This window comes from Macrosteles quadrilineatus, unplaced genomic scaffold (genome assembly GCF_028750875.1).
Source record: "Macrosteles quadrilineatus isolate MER2022 unplaced genomic scaffold, UCM_ALF_1.0 Scaffold_2__2_contigs__length_208266976, whole genome shotgun sequence".
Lineage (NCBI taxonomy): Eukaryota > Metazoa > Arthropoda > Insecta > Hemiptera > Cicadellidae > Macrosteles > Macrosteles quadrilineatus.
In genome coordinates, this window is record NW_026542595.1 from 103538211 (window position 1) to 103561689 (window position 23479).

The window sequence follows — 23479 nt, forward strand, 5'->3', positions numbered from 1 at the left end:
GTTTTGAACTATCCGAAGCATCACGTCAACATCTTCTTACGCATCCACGTTCTTCTGCATCTTGCCACATGTGTGTATGCCGTATCTTATGCAATTTTTCGTAAAATGGTTTAAATAAATTAATGAACTTTAATGATTTTTTATTTGAAATCTTGTTGCGTGAATTAAATTTTGAAAGACGTCAATGTCGTTTTTACAAATAACATCCTAGTAATTCAGTAAAATTACGCATTAAAGTCACCGCATTGTACCACTCAATTGGCCTTTAAATGTGAGAAGCTTTAAATATGCCCCTTCCTGATTTTAAATTTAAAGGACAGCAATGTAAATTCAACAATTAATTACTACGTAATTAAATAAAAATAAGAATTTAAGTAACTGCATTGTAGCATTTGTTTGAACTCATAAAATCCAAGACTCGCGTGATTTAAAATTTAAAGGGCCCGAGAACACGTGTGAAGTACCGGTGGCCAGTTGACCGTGGGGTATGTTCTATTGATTTGAACAGCTGGGTCTGTGGGGGGTTGGAGGGGAGCCACTGCCTCGTCTTCTCGTCGCCGTTGCAGCCGTCAGTGATCGTGCAGGCCGTGGCCGAGCGCAGTCAGCTGTTCCTAGCTAAATCGCCGGCGCGTTGACGTTACATTGATCATTCTCTTGTCGGCGTCGCCGCTCGCATCGCTACTGAGCCAATATGAATTACATGTTTTAGGTTAAGTTCCAGGTTTAAAGATCCCTTGGTCGTTTTATGAATTAGCTCACCCCCTGGATACAGGATGTGAATTGTTTTGTGATCGTTCTCCCATTGGCTACGACTGACTGCGATTTTTGTTTGGAATAGACTTATAATAAGGTAAGGGTTGAAATTTATTACAATGACATGTAAACCTAATTGTTAGTCATTATCATATATTGTAGCATTTCTACGTTGTCTTGATACATAAGTGTCAATGCTAAGAGTGATCTTTTGTCCATAAACGATATATTCAGAAATAAATGAATAGATTATTTTTTTGAAACCTTAAATCAATATCCTAATGACCTAATGTTCATCGGTCCCACTGTGAAGACCGTTTAAACAAATTATCAGTAGCTTCAAAATTGAAATGAATATACCGTATGTATCCAATTATTGTATTGATTTTTCAGTAAAAATGTTATAGTAATATGAATATATTTATTCAACGTCAACATTTACTACTAAGGCTGGTAAATTTCCAACATTTTAGAGTGGATTGGGATAGTAATTTAAACGAAACGAATTCACCTGCTGTGGAAGATATTTCAGCATTTAATCTCCCAACGAAGGACCTGTTCCTGGAAGGAATCAGCCCCTTGAAAGGGTCGGAATAATAACTAGGGGTTGTAAAAACCTACCTGGGGCTCTCGTTGCACAAGTCTCCCAAACTATGTAGTATTGGAACAAACACCTCAAAATGTTTATATATCCTTGTTGATTATTTAAACTAATTCGAGAACTGATCCGCTTAATGACCTTAAAAAATTATACTGGAAAATTTTAACTATGGTAATTAATTTGAGGTAGAGTGTTAATCATCGAAGTTTCTCCATTAAAACAAATATTCAATGGTATGTTTAGAACTAGTGTACACTTAAAAGTGTATTTATAATTATTGTTAGCTTCCAATACATCTCACCAGATTTCTATGCACAATTTTACATCAAAAAGGATACCATTGTACTATAGGATATATGTACCTATTATTGAACATATAATGTACAGGGTGATTCAAAATGAATGACCCAGTTTTAACGCTTTATAACTTTTATACTATTAAACTTACCGCTATAAAATTCACATCAAATGAAAAAGCAACTCAAAGAGTTTATGCCTTCCAAAGACACATAGTTTAACAAAATCGATCCAGCAATACTGTAGATTTAATTGTACAAAGTTAAAAAGTAATCTCCAACTTTTTTTACCACTAGAAATTTGGAGGTTACTTGAAGTTTTTGCAAATAACTTTAAAATGGTGAGGAAATCGAGCAAAGTGGAAGGTAATATTCCGAAAGAGAATAAAATTTCCTACAATCTACTATTATGCATTTCTTGAAAACACTCAATAAATGTAGCCTAAATTTGGCTTAAAATTAAAAAGTGTGAAATTTAATTTTTGCTATGTTTATTGTCTACACTCAAGACGGGGATTTTTATTTTTTTATTTTTCCCCCTTTTAAGGCAATTTTTGGTACCTTTCTTGAATATTTTCAAAAAATGCATATTAGTAGATTGTAGGAAATTTTATTCTCTTTCGGAATATTACCTTCCACTTTGGTCGATTTCCTCACCATTTAAAAGTTATTTGCAAAAACGACAAGTAACGTCCAAATTTCTAGTGGTAAAAAAAGTTGGATATTACTTTTTAACTTTGAACAATTAAATCTACAGTTCTGCTGGATCGATTTTGTTAAATGATCTGTCTTTGGAAGGCATAAACTTTTTGAGTTGCTTTTTCGTTTGATGTGTATTTTATAGCGGTAAGTTTAATAGCATAAAAGTTATAGAGCGTTAAAACTGGGTCATTCATTTTGAATCACCCTGTATTTATAGACAACAGCATCTATTAATGCCCTTACAAGTACCGTTCTACATCAATAGTATATTTACGTTATAATTTCTAACCATACTGGTTTTAATATTGATTCTTTCACATGAGTGTATACGATGTGTAACTACGACCATGCAACTGTTACTGACGTCAATAATTGTTTGGTAATTTTGCAGATAATTATTTTCGTGAAGCGATGATCGTTATTTAATCATTGTCATGCAGGCCTACGGATGGAACTGTATTGCCAATTCCGTTGTTTTTCTGTATGTCCGGCGTTTTTCATTCCGAAGAAATCACTTTGTAATAATAAGCTTGTATTTAAAAACTTCGAGTTTACTATAAAGCAAACGGCTTAATGAGCTGTATTAAAATGTAAAGTTAAAAGCGTTTTTCTTTCATGTTGACCATCGGTGCAAATTCAAGATTACATAAGAGATCAATTTTAGAATAATTTGTTACCAATATAAAAAAAATTAGAGAATTTAATTCGGAAGGTTATAATAACTATTGTAACTAATTTTAATCGTAATTTCTTTATAAATTGAGTTTATGGTATGCATTTTTATGTACGTTAACACTGTGCATACTTTAATATGAACATCCAATTATAAAGTATATAAAATATATTATGATATATTTAACTACATGCTTTAAGTTATTATATATTTAAGTTCTTAAATCAAAAATTCTACTCTTCTAAAGTCAACTTTGTCCTTCCACTAATTTTGTTGTGTTACTTCACTCCCGGGACATTACGTAAATTTGATTGTTCCATGAATAGTAAATGCAGAGGAAATGCAATTAGGAAGTCCAAGAGACTTAGGACGATCTTATAAATATGTAAATAGAGCGTTATGGATTGTTTACTGTTGTTACAACCAACTAGTATAAACAATTCAATCTATGGTACTCATCTATATCTAGAGACAGGAATTGTTCAAGATACATTGTGGTATAAAGAGAAGAAGGTAAAGTGTACAACAAAGTCCGTATAAACGTAATCGAAATATGATCGTGTATTTTCGTGGTTTTTAAATAACTTTTTGTAAAAATGAAATGCAAGATAAAAAAAACGAAACTTCAGACAAATAGAAAATAAAACTGTATAATGAAACTTACACAATCTTTCTCCCAGTAGCTGGTTAACAACCCATATAATTGGGATGCGGTGGTAGTAACTAAGTTATTGTATCTATAAAATCATGAAATTAATTACTTTTGAACCGTATAGTTTTTAAAGAATTTGGGGTGAAACCATTTTTGTTTAGAATTAAAAGGATCATACCTTACTTAATTCCAATCAAAATACTTCAAAACGTTGGAAATACGATTTTTCGTATCATTTTAGGAAAATCATAATTAAAAATAAAAATTTTTTAAAATGAAAAAAAAAACAGGATATACCATTTATTTGTACACACATATCAAATTTAATTAAAATCGGACCACAGGTGTAGGTTGTTGCTCCAAAATTTGGGGTTCACAGGGCCCAAAAACAAATAGTTTCACCCTAACTCAAAATAAAAAAAAAAAAATTAATGAATAACTATTTTGTCTAAAATAAAAGGTTTTCAATAGAAATATATCGATGGACTTGTTCTTAAATAATAAATCCTCGTATGTAGTCCGTACTTCTTCGTTAAGAAGGTTTCGCAATTTCAAAGTTTTCGGTGACATAACATCGTCCAGTGCTACAGTTTTCTTCTTATGTCTTGGGCGTATTGAAATACTGAATGTGAGACGTGTTCTTTCACACACAACAAAACGGGCTTCTGTTACTTTTACTCCATTTGCAATGATGGATGATGAAGAATCGTTGTAGATCGCACGGAAACAAACCACCGTTGGAAGTCTTCCTGTCTCTTTCTCTTCGCATTCTCACTCACGTCAGCAATTTATGTTCTTTCCTTCTCTTTTTGAATTGGGAAAGGTCAGGTGATTTACGTAAACTATCCCCTTTATCTCAAATACAGCTGATTCATTAAGGTATGCTGATTGTTAATCCTCAAATTCCGGTTCAAATTACTTAAATTACTTACTTAAAAATCCTATAAACCGAACTTGCATCCTTCCTTTGAATTGGACTCAATTGAATATGACCATAGACAAAATTAATTCCTTTTGTCTATTTTATGATCCATTCACATTTGGCTTTGGCTAAAGGATCAGCTGATGTCAGTTACTATCATCATACTCAGTTCTATTTCCATAGTGCACTCATATTGCCTACCTAAATTTAGTCACTTTTCAATAACAATGTTGAAGTTTCAGTGTGACAGATTGCGTGTAGATTTAGTACATAAATACTAAGTTACCTAATATAAACTTAATACATAACTAAATGTATAAGGTACTTACTACCTTCGTAATCCAGATTTGCCGTTGCACTATGCCCGTTTAGGCAGCAAAATTTAAATTTTTACATGAGTTTTTCTCATTTTAATTGCGTCAACGGTTAATTTATAATACATAGACAACACAAGTCATGTCTTGTGTTGTCTGCTCGTAATTCCTAGTCAAATGTGTCGTTGGTGATTTTCTAGTTAACTCAACGCATTGTTTCCGTCTTATAAATACTTAATATAATATATTTGGGAGATTTACTAATTTATAATACATTATGTCAGCGTCACAGTCTCGGTAGATCGTCAGGTTAGCCTCAGTCCCAGTGAAGCAATGTCTCCGCGACGGACGGATTCGCCGCGGTTTTTGACACTTTCCCCAACCTTCCTGGTGTTTCTATGGCTCGGTCCAAGGATCTCGCACTGAACATTCGGGGTGAAAACCTACTAGTAGTCCTGTACTTTAGCGGCCATTAATGACTCGGTGCTTTCAAACAATTCTTCGCATAGAGTGATTCTATTGTCAGGACAACACTGGGAAATGAAGACTTTTCGACATGGTGTTTGCACGCCTCAGAAGGAGGATGTTGGAGGAAGCAACTTTTATTCTTCTACTTTTATTTGCTAAGATTTAAAGATATTTGTTCAGTTTTCTGTGCCTGCTTTTTGGAACTAAAGTATTTTCCAGCCAAGTGTAGATATGTGTGGGGTTAGAGGGGGTTCTAGGGGGGATGGTTTCCATTTTTTCCAGTAAAACTGGTTATAGGTGACATCCCAAGAAAACATATAATTCATTTAGTCATACTAAAATTGGTCGTGGAAAGTCGATTCGGCAATGAAAATAATATCGTTACTGGATTACAGGACGATATTCCTAGGGCAGTTTCCAACCTCGTGATAAATGTTACCGCGTGTTCCTTTTTAGTTTCTTGTTGATTGTTGGCTTTTATTATTCGGTTGTATTGAAAGGGTAGTTTCCAATCTGGTGTCACATTTTACTGCCTTTGTAATTTCTTGTAAAAATAGATTTGCCATTGGGAATGAATTTCGAGGGCGTTTGCGAAATTGGCGTTTTCATTTAATTTGGAAATATCATTAGGGCTCTCTTTTATTTATCATTACTTGTTGATGATTATTCAATACACAGAACAAAGATTGTTCTTGTGGTATTTCAAAACACAGTCTTGCTTAGTTCATTCTCTCTCTTTTCTTCAGTCAGTCAGTTTCTAATGTTTTTCACTGTGTTTTCTTTTCAGACGGATTGGTCCGATCGACGATGTTTATTTTTCTACTTCAACCCTGTTATTTACGAAGGTAGATATTTTGTCGGTTCTGTCTTCGACGGTGAAAGGTTGCCATTATCTGTTTCGCCGTTTCCTTTTCTGCCTCCAATTGTAAAACCTTTCTGTTCCGATTTAAGATAGAGTGATAGGCCTTTTACCTAAATATTAGAATTTAGATAAACAAGCGTTTAGAAGAGATTATTTAGGTTGAGTTTATTTGCAACACGCAAATTCACAATATCAATATCAACCTTCTGTTTCCTTCGACATCCTGATAGAAAAGAATATCAGAGATGAATCTCCACTGATCCTTTATTTACAGGAAGGATGCATTCACGTATCATTAATGGTATTTTATGGATTATATATCATTAATTGTATTATTATCCATTACTGATAATGAATGCATTGCGGTTTTCCGTTATGTTAAGGGGTTTTTTTATGAGAAATAACACAAGTTACAATAACTTTTAAACCGTAATTTTTATAGCAATGAGAGTTATACCATTTTGTTCAGAATTTAATGGGCTATAACATACCTAATTCTAAACAAAATTGTTACGGTCATTTTTGAGAAAATTGGCCATTTCCATTAGTTTATTGGATTTTATGGAAAAATCATCATTAAAAAATCAAAATTTCAAAACATGAAAAATGCCTGGAGATAACATGGATTGGTGCCGATATATCAATTTTCATGAAAATTGCAGGTGTGGTCTGTAGCTGTGTACGGTTGTACACATCCACACACAGACATCAATTTAAAATCACGTTTTTGAGTTTAAAGAGACCCATAACTGATATATCCACTCAAAACTCATATTCGGAAATTTTTACGGAAACAATACTATCTCCATATACTAAGGTATAGGGGGAAAAAGTAAATACAATGTGCAAATGTGCTGACGAGTTAACAACAATAACAATAACATGAAATACAGAAAAAGAGTAGGCTAAGCAGTCGTCCTCCTTCAGCCGGCTCTTCTTAATCGTCGATTCTCACATTATGAGTAGGTCTGTGCTCCAGTTTATTTGCAAACGCCTGTTTAAATTTGAATCAAAAACCTATGTTTATAAGTCCAAACTATTTACTATTTAAAAGAGAAAACATATTGTGTCTCAGATATACAAATGGCATACTATACTTCAAACAAATATAATCCTTAACAACAACTCTTAAAAAGTATCTCGCCAGATTTCAAAATTATCATCCTAGCTATGTAAAGGGTTTTCAGTAACCAATTGTAAAAAGAGGACTTTTACTCTTACATTAGATAAACATCAATAATATATTTCCTTAAATTATACAGCTTGTGAGATAAGACTATATGGTTTCCCACTGGTCTTACCAAGGCAATGGGTTTGTATACATAATGCTCGAAAAGAAAGTCCATTGTTGTATTACCCTATTTAAATTACACATTTCTAAACGTGCCTTCTTTTGGTCAGTTGATTGGTTATTGTATGATGAACAGGTAGGCCCTAGTTGGTTCTGTGGACGAGAATAGTTGTAACTGTGTTAGGGCTTATGATGGCTTGAATACTGATGGGATTTTCTTTTCGAGTCTTTATTACTATGTTAAACTGCTTTTGTGGTTTGGTATTTTAAACTACTCAGTTTTTGGTTGTTTTGGTTGGTCTTCATTTTGTTGGCGTCCCATTCAAGAATGATTTATTATTGATTCATTTTTACAAAATATGTAAAGTGGCTATTAACTGTATTCCAATACGCATACATTGATTGGCAAATCTTGTTATGTTGACAATATCTGTGATAATATTAAATAATACAAACCGTGCAATACATTACATTCCATGCAAATAAGGTGGGGACTTCTCATGTATGTAAATAGTTGACAAACTGAATCCGAGCTCAATATGTTTAAACATGTTATCAGAAAATGAAAAATGTGGTTAAAAAATACAGCTAACCTTCAACTCTATAATTCAGATGCTGAATCCTTTGGCGAAATCTAGTCATTAAACTTATAACTACCCTGAATAATTGCACCCTAAACTGATGAACGCATTGGCTAGCTGTACAACGAACAACACCACGCCAATATACAACTAACAGTTAATAATAAGATTGGCAATGCTCACATTTAAATGCCCCTAATTAAAAACTAATACGATCAAATAACTTGCTAGGTACAGCAAGCTATTAACAAATTAAACAACAACAATGGATTTATTTTTTTAATTAAGTTAATAAAGCACATAACATAAATTATGTAAATTCAATTGAACAGTTTGCAACAATTCAAAAAGTTAACAAATCAAGTCAAATTTTCAAAATTCTCAAGAAAATATACAATGGGTTTAAACTAAATCAGAATGCACAATACCTGTGTTCAGAATTTTGCGTTGTATAAAATAAAGTGTTAATGGATCAACTAGACTAGGTCTACAGGATGATTCTGTAAAAAAAATTACACTGTTGACCTTAAAGGAGTTTCCGGTTTTGTCAACATTTTTGCTGGCATATTAAACTTGCCCTCTGTTGTGTTAATTGGGCCCTAAAGATGCAATTTTCTGTAAATAAGTATATGATAAATGTAAAGACTTAAGTAATATAATCCTAAAAATATTCTTTGTCAAAGCACTACCATAATCCCGCAAAACCATTCCATACCAAACATAGATCTATTGACCTAAGGTACCATCCAATATAGACACAATTGGACAAAAAAGCATTATTTCTAGAAAAAAGGCGTTATTTTAGTCAGCCTATTTTGTGACCAATTTGTCAACAAATCTGACAACAGATAGGGTTCTCTTATAACCATGTTTAGTCTATATTGCTAGGGTCGTGTGGTGTTTGAAGCTCCCAGATGGCTCAGGGTAGTTGGCTATTTATAGAGACGCCCCGCAGCTGCTGGAGAAAAAATCGGCTCTAGCACGCATCCTTGCAGGATCCCAGATGCCGATTTGTCTTGCTACTCTTGTATTTATCTGTTACACGCGGCATGTGTCTTTCAACTGTTGTCATCTCATGTTTTAGTTACTTCTCACACGAATCGTGTGTTTTTCTTGAGGTTTTTTTTACCTAACTTAGCTTATTAAGATATCGTTGTTAAATCCATAGAATATACTAAATTTGATCGAAGTTTGTGAAATTCAGCATCAACTATTTAAAATAACCACAATTTTTAAGTGGTTTAAGATTTGTTTATTCTCGTAGTTTGACGTAAAGATAAAATAAAAATTCGGTCAAAATATTTCATATAATTTCAACAATGTAGTTCAAACCATCAGGACTCATGAATGTTTTTGTAAAAAAAACGTATACGGACAGAAAGAGGCTAAACAAAACGCATCATGACATATTTCTAAATAAACATTTTGCTTATATTCACCCAAAGCATCACTACTTTAACTATGTCCCTAACTTTTTTAAACGCCTAGTATAATATGAAGCACTGACTTACCCTACTCTACGTATTCCAAAATTATGTAGAGGGTATACCTGACGAATGTGAAAGCCAGTGGTTTAAGCCTATGGCAAATGATGTGTTTGTAAAAAAAACTGTTTAGAAGCTATCAAAAAACTCCCTTAAAATCACAAAAATTTATTGATTTTTTGATTAACAAATTGATTTAGCATAGATTGTTTCCAAATTGATGAATTTCAGTCCGGCTCCATATTGATCACTGCTATTGTGACTTCTCGTTGTGTCGTGGTAGGTGGTGGGGTCATCAACAACCGGCTCGAGTATCTCGGGGGGGATGGTGCCGGTGGGTCGTCGTTACACCTACCCCACAGCCAGATACCCACCGACACCACAGTGACAACGGCCCCCCAGCCCCCCTACGGCCAACAGGGCACCACGCACCTCCCTAAAGAAACAGACCAAATTTTCTAATTGTAATACAGTTTTACCAAACGTACTTTGAAACAAAGATTGTTTAGTACATTGTTTTACATTCAATGGCTACTGATTGGATTATGTTAGAAGCTGTAAGGTTTTTTTAGCTTAATAACTAAACGTGGTCTAAAACTTTTTTTTCAATTATTAAAATAACTAAGAACTCTCCGTACTAGATCTACTACTAATATTCTGCATAATAGAGCCAGAAAATAGTACTTACCAAGCCCTCCTTAGGGCGTCCATTTCAAAAGGAGAAGGAGATGCTGGTCTAAGGGATCGGAAGGTTGGAAGTGGAGTAGGCTAACGCTTCTAAATGAAGCTTCTGTGGAACGCTTCTCAGTAGGCTACGCTTCTAAACGAAGCTTCTGTGGAACGCTTCTAAGTGGACTAACGCTTCTAAACGAAGCCTCTGTGGAACGCTTTTAAGTGGACTGACGCTTCTAAACGAAGCCTCTGTGGAACGCTTCTAAGTGGACTGACGCTTCTAAACGAAGCCTCTGTGGAACGCTTCCAAGTGGACTGACGCTTCTAAACGAAGCCTCTGTGGAACGCTTCTAAGTGGACTGACGCTTCTAAACGAAGCCTCTGTGGAACCCTTCTAAATGGACTGACGCTTCTAAACGAAGCCTCTGTGAAACGATTCTCAGTGGACTGGCGCTTCTAAACGAAGCCTCTGTGGAACGCTTCTAAGTGGACTGACGCTGCTAAACGAAGCCTCTGTGGAACGCTTCTAAGTGGACTAACGCTTCTAAACGAAGCTTCTTGGATTCTATGCAGAAGTTAAGTGTTCTTGTTATTCAACTAAGGTTGATTATTGTTAGAACAAAAAGTTAAACCTTTTCAGTTGAATTCAGGTTGAACAATAAAATGGTTTCCAGGGCCTTTGTGTTTGATGTCCCGAAAGGCCAAAAACACCATTCGTTCAAATTTATATATATATATATATATATATATGTGTGTGTGTGTGTGTGTGTGTGTGTGTGTCCATCCGCACGATAACTTGAGTAATTTTTGTCCGATTTTGATAAAATTTGGTTTGAAGGTGGAAGGCAGGATAAACTTGAATGAGTTCGCGAACCAGCATGATCGGACTATGGGAACGGGGTTTTATGGGTTAAAAATAGGTTTTTCCCATTTTTGACCCTAAAAACACAAAATTTCACAATTTCTTTTTAAGCCATTTTGTAGAGCTTAAAAAACAAATAATTTAGTATATCGAAGCGTTATAATGCGCCTAATTGTTACGGAGAAAATTCAAAAAAATTGTAATTTTAAAATTCCCATGTTATTCTTATGGAGGATAAGTCAACTGTTGTAGTTTGCCTGTTTATGAACATATTTTGATCAAATTTGGATTATACATTAATTTCTTACTAAACCACAGTACCTTTTAACATTGTACATACAAAAAAATTTACCCTCCCTGTTGCAGCAAACCTAAGTACTCATTAAACTAATTCTGTTTAACTAGGGAATAAATGTGATATTTTTAAGGAGACATTTTAGTTTAAATCCAATCAGGCAAATGGAAATTCGCTAAGTCTGCAGGTTTGCTGCGGCGGTGGTATTTACATTTTGTCAGTTCTTTGAAAATCATGTCCATTAAACAATCTCTTGAATTTTATCTTATTTTATTGTATCAAATTTTACTATCTATCATAACAGGCTGAAACCTTTCAATTTGGATTGGAGGCCTTTGCACGAGTTTGCTGTATTCCACAGGCAATTGAAGGATACTATAAAAATATAACACCAGTTTAGTAATTGTCCTTTAGCAATAAGTTAATACGTTTCTAGGACGTAGTTTGCGAATCGCAAGAGCTTCTAAAGAAATTACAAATTATATTCAATTGACATTAAAATATAAACAGTTTGGAAACTGCCCAAATACTGAATTATAATGTATCTAGGAGGTAGTCTGCGAATCGCAAGAGCTTCTAAAGTAATTACCAAGGATATAAAAGGACTTTCAAATATAGCGCCAGTTTGAAAACTGCCCAAGTACTAATCAAGTACGTTTCTAGATCGTAGTCTGCGAATTTTAAGAGCTTCTCAAGAAATTACAAAGGATATTAAAATGACATTTAAATTTAATGCCAGTTTGGAAACTGCCCTTTAAACTTTAGTAATACTTTAGTACGTTTCTAGGATGTAGTCTGCGAATTGCAAGAACTTCTTAAGAAATTACAAAGTATATTAATTGGACATTAAAATTTAACACCAGTTTAGGAACTGCCCTTATACTTAACCCAAATATATTTCTAGGACATAGTCATCTAACTGCGACTAACAGCTTCTTGTTCGACGAACATCTTTTAGTAAAGCCCATTATCGAGATTGTTTATAAATTGTAAAACTACTTCGTCAACATATATCCTTCGGGAACTACCTACTAAAATGTTCCACCAGATTCGTTTTCGCTAGTGGACATAATTTGGCGTTATGGAACAACCCCAATTCTAGACTCAGGTACGATCTTTCATTGGGCTATCAATTATATAATGTTGCTTTCTTACAAAGAGAGTTACAAAAGTGCTGCTACATAGTAACAGTCCTGCTCTTGAACCTCTGTAGACAGACGTAACACATGTGAACGTGCCCAATCATTGTACCCCAGACTACGACGAATGTTGAAACAAAGAGTCCCGGAGGACAAAGAAGGACTTTGTCCAGCTGTGCTTTATGCCTCCAATGCAGCTGGCTGGCCAAACATGCCACCCACGAATCACTTTATTAAGTAAACCTTCATAACAACGCGAGCACAAACTGTGCTGAGGCAGTGAACAGCTAGTGTTGTTCTGGTGGTGTACACAATAGTGTCATTCGATTGGTACATCTGACTATCGTACATTCGTAAGTTTATCGTGATCGTTTTACACATCGGTTACTCAGACGCTGCAATGGATGAGTATTTGTACAATACAAGTCCTCTTATGGACTTGAAAATTACGACACAAAGTAGTTTTACTCAAAGATTTTCTTTGGACAATAAACTACATTTAATTCAGTACCGAGCAACATAATGTAGCCTCATTGTGAATTTGAATTGGCAGAGACTAGACATTATTCGTTATCTTATCATAGAATAGTTGTTTCATAATTATGATCAAATATAATATTTATGTGTATAACAACTGAAATTCTGGGTGTGAGTTTTGCCAGGAGTGTAGCGTTTTGCGGTATTGAAATGGCCAATTGGGGAGCTATGTCAGCTCTATGTAAAATACATAACCAAAGTTAATTCCAGAGACATCATCAAAAGGTTAAGAGGATTTGTATGATTTCCTTCTTAAATAAATATGCTTTCATACTGCATTATCTGCGCTTTTCATTGGACTCATATGAGGTTAAATATGCATTTCGTGCATCCAGAGAGGAAAAACGAGAGGAATTTCCAGTGAGGGATAGGATATCCGTAGACAACTTTATAGACCATACTTTCGGATTTATGGTTTCTGGCTTGAACTATGCACACTTAAACCTCAAGTTGCATACCATTTAATGAAATATTTGCACTTTAACAACATTGTTTCAGCGTGTTGTAGTATTTTTCAATTTTTTATTCTCGTTGCTAGTAATATGTATTTAAAAACCAAGGACAAATGTAATTTACATAACCAAAATTAACTTATTATCCACTTCAAGGTTCTACTATACAAATTTCAAATTTTTCACGAGCCTTTTGTCTACATTTTGTTAAAAAGCAATGAATTCTTAGAGATCTTGAAGGAAGATCTGCCTAAGGTTTGAAGAGATGTTTTTGATGTAACAGTTTTAAAAGTTGAACATTCTTGTGCTGATAATGTAGTTATGAGTTAAAAGAGTTCAACTGACCTAAACAATAAGAATAGAAAAAAATAAAGAATATAAATAAGAGGTGAGAAAACATGATATCAAAAAATGAACGATGATACAAGAATGCCGGGAAGTGTAGAAGCAATGTGTGTGGTGTAATGTTTGCATTTGTAAATTTTATGAACCTCTTTACATGTCTTGCCAAGTAACTTACTCTGCCTCGTCTTCGTAGCTCTTGGTGGCAAGTGACATTTGCTATGCTGTACCCCACATCGCTATGAACAACTCGGCGGATCCTTGCGGCACTCCGCAAGTCACGCCTAGTCCAAGGAGAGCCAATCCTGATCCATCATTTATCGTTTGCCCGCAATCTATCCATCATGAGATTTACGCAATCTACAATCCCTGTTTGACAGTTCTCGCTTGTTTTGACCACTCTCTTTGTTTTATGCGTCACGTCTGGTGAAAATTGCTACGATTTCGAACATCCCCGCTGGGTAAAATGTTACTTTGCGTTTACCTCGTGTCGTAAAACATGTTGTAAAGCAACTATTTTCCATATGGTGTAATGCATATAACTTTTTCGATCTTTTTATTGCTAACGTACAGGTTTTTGATCGTGAGACAATTAATTGTTTTACTGCACTTTGATGTGTTGTACAGTATGATATAACACGAGTAAAGTTCTTTAATTACAATAAAAAATGTTGTAAACATAAAACGAAACATTGTGTTTATAACTAATTACAGGGTGATTGATATAAGTGTGCCAGCCGTTTTATTCGAAAACTATAAGAGATATCAAAAAAAGTTAAATGATAAGTGCCTTGGATTTTTTGGGAGACGGAGGTCGTCCCATAATCCTACCCGGGTATTGTTGAAGCTAATCGCCTGATTTATGGCCTTTCCTGGCAGTTGAGGGGTTGCAAGCACTAGAGTGGGGGTAGAGCGAGATAGAAGATGGAGTTTGTTGCCCCCAGCAACACCGGACGTCTGACGTTCCCAGAAGGATAGGGTTGACATTATAACAATTCGACTTAAAGAATTTGAATGGACTTCCGTTAACAAATAATGCAATGAAGGGAATCAGTGTTTAGTACTAGGAAAGGTAAAGGAAATATAAGTGATTAGCGTACAAGGATTTAATTTGCTATTTCTTAGATATTCCTTACGTAGGGTCACTCGGGTCACTTTGCAGGGAAGTAACTGCGAGAGTGTGATTGACCTCAATTGCAACCTAACAATTGTTTTGATTTTACGTGGTAGCATCATAAGCGAACATCCTTAACACAAAAACTAAGGCAACGCTGGTGATACAACTATTGGTCATAGTTTATTTCGTTGAGTCGTATATTAAGACTTATTGAAAGATTTGTTTATACAAAATAATAAAATCACAGTTTTGTACGATATTGAACAAGTTTTATTCAAATCTTTACTGCAAACGTCACATTCCAAATACCAATTGTGTGACGAGAAAATACGTAATCTAACCTGTACTCCTAATGATGTTGATGAAAATATATTTCTGGTCATTTATGATCTAGTAGTGACTTTGTTATAACAATTCTGTCGAACTATAGGGTGTTAAGTAACTCTCTACCAACCTTTTAGAATATAATTTCTGGGTTAATAACGAATGTATAAATACAGTATCACATTTAAAGCACCCGTAAATCAATGGTTACGCACAGAGCCACCATTTTGTTTTTTTATATCCATGTTACTTAAAATTTTAAATTGTAAATAAATGTTAATGCTAGTTTAATTAGTTTTTGCAAGAATATATTACAATTTATAAATTTAAAATTTAATATGGCAGCCATTTAAATATTTTTAACAGTAGTAACGTTATACCAGTAAATCTTAAAATAAACACAAGAATGCTTTTTACTGTAAATTCTAACACAAACGTAATGACACATCGACGTAGAAAATCCAATTAAAAATGACCGAGATATGGCATTTTTGTAGTCTGTGTCTAAAAAACTGTAATAGTGCGTGTGGTATAAGTACTTGTCTGCAACTATGTGACCAACAAACCAGAATCATAAGAACTAAATATATACGACGCGACACAAAAACAGTCATACCAGTGTTATTTTTTATCAGGTTTTCTATCTTTATATGTTATTGCGTTTGTCTTGAAGGTAATAAGGTATTTTTTGTGAAATATTAATTGTTTAGTATGAATGTAACAAATTTGCCAATCTATATAATTAATACGCTACATGAAACTTTGTCGGTTGAACTCCTCCTCCATTTCTTAACCGATTTTATCCATTGATGTCTCATTGGAGAGAGCGTGTCGCGTAGATTTGCAAACTGGCCTTACATTTTTTTTTTTAAGTCCCTTGGGCTCTGCCCCAGTGGCTTTGAAAGTTCCCATGTTATCCTTATGAAGAACATAATTGTTTACATTTTGATCAGCTGTATAATTTAATTGCTGTTATTTATTTTTAAATTCAATGAATCGCATTGAGTACATTTATTTACTATTTGAGTTTGTGTAAACATAACCCACAAAACGGATCGTGTTAGTATGGTTGTATCTTAAATTTGTGTATTTATCGTTTTTTGTGTCGCTATGACAGATCGTGTTTTAGCATGATTGTAACTTAAATTTGTGCATTTATCGTCGTTTTGTGTAGCTATAATTTGTTTATTTGTTGTTGTTTTTTCTTTTAAATGCTTCCGACTCGACGACAACGAAACATAGACAGGAGGCGCAATCGTGATAACGACCGTAGCTACAGAACAAAGGCGCGTAATAGACTTTAACTCAAAAAACTCATCACATTCAGCAACCTGACCCTGGACAATCTCAACTATATATTAGGTTACAAATGCGCCTTAACAATACCCCAAAACGACTTTTCGTTCTCAATTGGCCCTCTATCAATGACCTGTGTTGCCTGTACAGCGAGGCATTTTGAGAAGGAGAAAACCGGCCGGAATGCTTTAGGTTTATCAATAACGAAGATACACATGGACAACCTTATATGGCTAAGTCAGGAAATGTTTGTAGAAAACATCAAAAAGTAATACCAGAATTATGAAATATGATACAATATTTACAGGAAATGTTGATTACTAACTGTTATACATCGTGAGTATCTCCATGAGTTACACGCCGGTAATCTTGAGTTGACTCTTTTAAACTCATTGTAAATATGACTGTTATTCGTTTTGAAATAACTCCTGTAATACTTTGCAATTGCTCGAATTCGAGCAACATGTACACTAGTATTTATTAAACTATCAATTAACAACCATCATCAAGTCAAGCCAACTATAAGTCTACTGTATTATTCTCCATACAAATAAAATAGCAATTTTTAATTTACAAATCGTCACTAATAACCCTACAAAAACACTTCAATATATATATTATATTAGTTGTTTTATAAGATTTACAAACGTAACCATTTAAACAAAAGTTCGTATTAAATAATAAAATATTTGGCTTTTTTATATATGCATTTTTATATTATTTAAGTATTTATTCTATTTAACAAAATATATTTTGGCACAAATTGCATCTTCCAACTACAAATTATCTCAAGATGTCATTGTTGTTGAATATGTCAATATTTTTGTCCGTTAAAGTACGATACAGTAAATGTATTTATTTTCATAGCTTTGTTCATAGTTTTTTTTATCAATTTGTGTTTGTACTTTAAAAGGATGACATTCTTTCTTCAGATTTTTGTTGCAAATTTTCTGTTAAGTGTGGGTTTATTTGTGTTTTGTTCCTTATTTTAACTGCTGACGAGTTGATGAAAATGTCTTATAAATATAAATGTATGCTCCAATTATATATATTATACGTGTATTTTCTACTAGATTTGTATATATTGTAAGTATTTACTTTATTTACAAAATAATTTTTGGCAGATATTGTATCCTCCAACTATAAATATATCTATTATTATTTTTGTTGAACAACTAAATATGGTTCTTCTGTTTAAGTATAATACTGTTAGTTTTTTCATACCTCGACATTTATACTGTATTCGATTTGAACGTTAAGTTATATAACTTGTCCATTGAAGTTAAAGGCCACAATCTACCATCTTTTTATTAAGAAAAGCGATTTTTCCAAAAACAGCAACTATATCATTTATAAATAGCCCCGCCGCAGCAAACCGAACTAAGCGAATTTAGATTTGCAAGATTGAATTTTCACTACAATAATATCTACTTAAGAATGTGTCATATTTATTCCCTATTTAAATAACATTAGTTTACGAGTACTTAGGTTTGCTGTTACAGGGAAGGTAATATAGTGTTTTATTTAGGTGAAATACTAATAGCTTAGTATGAATAAAATACTTCTTTTTCAAATTTGACCATAATTTAACCATTATATTAGTAATAATTTGTTCATAAAGAATCAACAGTTTACTTAAAGCACATAATGTATGTACTGAGAGGTCTAAAACACTATTGATACATTTAGGCTATTTACACAATATACTGTTAACTCACAATACGGTAAATAAATATCACCGCAAAGGTCCTCCGCGACAGTTCTTTTTTTCCTTTTACAGTGGATATTAGGTACTATTTGCCTACATAAATGGAGGCAAGTTGTTATTGATTTAGATTGAACACTCCAATCATCAGGCCGCCTAATAGGCGAATGACGCCACTGAACACATAAAAAATTATAAACACCATTGGATCACAATGTAATGGGGTGAGTTGTTGATCAGTTCGATCCTTATTGCTGAATTTTTACCTCTTTCCTTCTCTTCACCCTACACCACTTTCACTCTCTCCAACTCGCACTAACTTCCCCTACATTGGCGTCTCACCCCCTCCACTGTCCTACGCTTATTCATCTTCAACCCCAACGCAGGGACGGGTAGCGCTGACAGGTCAGCCGAGCGTCACTAATAGGATTATCGTATGGGCAGAAAGCCTACACCCGGATTTTTTATTTCAAAAATTGTAGTCAAGTCAAAAAAAATCTTTTAGCCGCCATTTTTCCAATATGGCTGCCAACTTTAATTTTTCTTATGGAACACCCTGTATTTTATGATGTATTCTGGTAGAAAATGTAATTTTAAGACGATTTTATTCTTGTGATTTTTTTTCATAAACCTAACCGTTTCAAAGATAATAATGGTTAAAGTTTTGAAATTTCTGCATGAGAAAGAGTTTCGATAAAGGCCTAAGCAAGCATGCCAGCTGTTTTATTCGAAAACCATTCAAAATTTCACAACTTAAACCATTATTATCTTTGAAACGGTTAGGTGTATGAAAAAAATTACAAGAATAAAATCGTCTTAAAATTACATTTTCTACCAGAATACATCATAAAATACAGGGTGTTCCATAAGAAAAATCAAAGTTGGCGGCCATATTGGAAAAATAGCGACTAAAATAATTTTTTTGACTTTACTACAGTTTTTTTAATAAAAAGTCCAGGGCACTTACCATTTAGCTTTTTTTGATATCTCTTATGGTTTTCGAATAAAACTGCTGGCACAATTATATCAATCACCCTGTATTGTACCTTCATATCGGCCTAATATACGAGCTGATATCAGATAACCTACTCTATAACTTTCATTTCATTACAACTCTGATCCAAAATACTACGTACTTGTTTTTATGTACTTATCTATAGCTACACTACATATATTCTATATGGTATTAAGGTATGACATTTTGAAAAATCAATGTTTTATAAATATTTAGTGGATACGGCTCTCCAAAGCAGCTAAGAAAGAAATCGCCCTAAAAAGCCTTGAATAGTTGTGTACAATGGATTTACATAACATACTGTAAGCTAGTTAGGTCAATTAAGAATCATTATGCTTAGTGGCCTATGATCACTTATTGAATAAAATGGTTTATGTTACCTGTCCGTCAGTGATCCAATTGTGGTTTTAGGCGACCGGTTTCGGGAATAAAATCCCATTATCAGGCGGATAAAAAATATTATTATCACTCAAACTGATGTCGTTGGTAACAACAAACACACACACGTAAAACACGAAACACTAAAACAAGGACTGACATTATATACAAATTTTGCGAATTTATATAACATAGAACAGTTACTTTTTACCAGTTGTACCTACCCAGCTCTTAATATGCCGCCAACTGAGCATGAGATCAAAATTTAATCTTTATTTTCTCATCCTTAGGAATTACTGGATTATTATATGAAATATTACATATTCATCCGTGTTTTTTAAAAGCAATTTTACTACGCTATTTCCTTTATTCGATTTCAAATTACTCCGTTACACTGAATCCACCCTTTATATTAGCAAAGTGGATTTTGGAATCAGCTGTTATAATTGTCGCTGTATATATTGCATAATTTTCCGTTGTTCTCATCAAAGGTTTTACCAAGATTACCCAGAAGGTGTTATTGCTGAAGCCGCCATCAACAATACCCTCTTGTCCTTCTTCCATAGCGTGGTGAATAAACCAGCCTATATTACTTCTCTATGTCGTCATCACTACCACTGCCATCCATCTATTCTTCATGTTGCTGAGGGTGACCGGGCTTACTCTGTTGTTATTGTACGCTTCTCTGGGTCTTTAACTTACAATCACAATCCATCATTCGCCTTCCGTTTCCTGCAGCTGCATTCGTCAGGTCTCGTTACCTCATTTGTATATTCATTGTTTTATTAAATCTATGAAACCTCAAAGATTTTATAGGTTATAGAAATCGCCTGTCATCTGTAGGCTTAAAATTCGATTCTAAGGAAAGTTTGAAGCTTTAAGATAGCTCGGAATTGGACCAAACTGACTTAGTTTTGGGGGATTAAGTCAATTACTTTGATCTTATCAAATTTTTGGCCACGTAATTTTAGCACTATGGGGGGTGTATAAAAACTCATTGGAAATATTTTGTGCATTTTTTCCCAGTGTATTTGTGTAGTTGTTGAAATGCACATGGTTACATTTTTAAAAACCACATACTGTACAGAAATTCAGGCATTTGGGAAATTTTTCAAAGGGGATGTCTTGCAACCATATGACCAAACTTTGTTAGGCCTACGTTATTCAGCATATCAAAAGAAACAAAAAATGTATTTTAACATTTGTCCTATCTCATTCTGTTTTCTGTCCATCTGTCTGTATGTAATTTTTACGAAAACATTCATAACTCATTAACTGTTCGAGCTACAGCGTTGAAATTCTGCAAAGGTTCTCATTGGGGGGTTTGTTGGTTGATGTTTTTGCAAAATATGAATTAAAACTCATGAGCCGTTTAAAAATGGTGGCCTTTAAAAATGATTATGCAAAATTCCACGAAAACTGTTGATTATACAAAATATTTGCAAGATATGTAAAACTTCTAAGATTACAACGATATCTTATAAGCTTAGTTTGGACAAAGAATAACTGAGAAATTAATTTATTTCCTGTCTTAACTATAGTTTTCTCCATTTAAACAATGTTAAATTGATAAAACTGCTTTTTAACATTGTTTAAATGGAGAAAACTGAAGATATGATAAGAAAAAAAAATTCTCACGTTACAAAGTTTGTTTATATGGTTGCCAGACACCCTGTATTTAATGTTATATTACATAAACTAGAAGTAACGTTTAGCACTATAAAGGGCCTTTAAATTAGTAAAGCTTGTTATTATTTGAACTTAATTTAAGGTTCATTTTACTTCCATGGTTGATTGACGTTGGTGTCATAAGAAAGCTTTCAAAAATCAATACCGTGATGTCTACTTTGGTACATTTAATAGAACACTATAATGGATAGTACAAAAGAAAACATACTTTAATTGAATTTACTCACGATAGTAGAAAAAAAATCTTCACACTCAACCACAATACAACCGATGAGCTCTTTTGACACGGTGAAAGACCGCATAAATATGAAGTGGTGAAGAGATAGCTTCATACATACATTCCATGCACGTAGCCGGCGACCGTACTGAGGCTCGGTGCGTGCCAAGACGTACTTCATATACACTGTACACATTATGACGTCATGTAGCGTGAACTAGCTGGTGAAGTGGCTATAGCTGTTGAATCAACACTTCAACATTCTATATGGTTTTTAGTAATGAGATTTTGTATGTACAATTTGACGTAAATATGTCTATGTGTTTCACAAAAGAACCAACTTTTAGGTAGTTTTTCTTGTATAATTTTCAACCATTTACTCTTTTAAGAAAATTCTAAGAAAAAATTTCATACAACATGTGTCCTTTCTCATACTGTTTTTGGTATATCCGTTTGTATGTAGTTTTTAAAAAACCATCCATAACTACTTAACCGTTCGAGCTACAGCGTTGAAATTCTGTAAAGGTTTGTTTTGTTGTGTGTGTTGGTTGAAGTTTAAAAAAAATATTAATGACAATTCCAGGGCGTATTTTATTAAGCCTGAATAAAATAAACATTTAGTTCACCTGTCACATCGTTCAGGCAAACCATAGCATGTTTAGTGCATTCAAATTCTAGAACCATATTTAATTATGCCTACATTAAATAGACCTCTGCATAAATTTGAACAGCTGGTAACTTGTAGAGTAATTCCAAATGCTTAAAGGCTTTCACGACACAATCGTTGCGTAGTCCATCATTAATGTACAGAACACAGTTTTAATAAGAGTTGGAAATGAGGAGGCAGAGAGGCGAACCATCAATATATAATTTTATACATCGATGATCAGAACCGACTAGCTGAGATTTTCAAAATCCAATGAAATAGATTTGTCTTTAGAAAACTATAAATATGTTGTTGTGAAATCTTTGCAGAAATTTTTCGTGATCGCAATAATAGCGTGTTATGGTTACGTCCAATGATGCCTAACACTATTAAAACCAACTTCAGGGTAAATCATAACAACGATTCGTTAACACTGCATTGGATTAGTACAAGAATCAGATTTCAGAATGAGATTGAGATTAAATGAGAATTTGATTACTTAAATTTTAGGCCTACATCCTACATCAATTGAATACTTCAAAGACGACACAGCTCCAGTTCTGGTTCTTTTCTTTTGGCGCATTTATGTCCTCTGGTTGATGAAATGGAGAGCATTATTTGTATATAGGCTTTTGTAAGCGATTTCTCAATTCAAGTTTGTATTAAACTACCCCGTTTTCGTCTGGTTGGGCTACCTTCTGAATATGCCTAACTAGCTGTTAGAAATGAAATGAAATGTCGGTTGTTGAGGAACTGCCAACACTTGTTAGATTAGGTTTGAGGGCTATTGTTTATATGTGATAACTGTAAATACTATGCACATTATATAAAAAATATGTTTTAGCGGTGGATACGGCTCTCCACAGCAGCTAAGAAATTGCCCTGAAAAGCCTTGAATTGTTGTGTACAATTGATTTACATAACTTACTGTAAGTTAGTAAGGTATATTCAGAAGGTAGTCTAACCAGACGAAAACGGGTTAGTTTAATTAAAACTTGAATTGAAAAATCGTTAATACTAGCTTATACACAAATAATGCTCTCGACTTAATCAACTAGAGGACATAAATGTGCCATAAGAAAAGAACCGGAACTGGAGCTGTCTCGTTTTTGAAGCATTCAATTCATGAAGGATTTAGGCCTAAAATTGAAGTAATCCTCATTTAATCTCAATCTCATTCTGAAATCTGATTCT

General features: G+C 33.8%; 1 protein-coding gene across 3 annotated transcripts in view; it reads left to right on the top strand.

Annotated features, from left to right (window-relative positions):
- Positions 1–549: 549 nt before the first annotated feature.
- LOC128985655 (growth arrest-specific protein 2-like) overlaps positions 550–23479 on the top strand; it is a 143862-nt gene continuing 120932 nt past the window's right edge. For 2 of the 3 annotated variants that reach the window (XM_054405406.1, XM_054405407.1), the window contains exon 1: positions 550–850. The gene's annotated coding sequence lies outside the window, so the exon portion shown is untranslated. The remainder of the gene's footprint in view (positions 851–23479) is intronic. The other variant, XM_054405405.1, reaches the window with a different exon arrangement.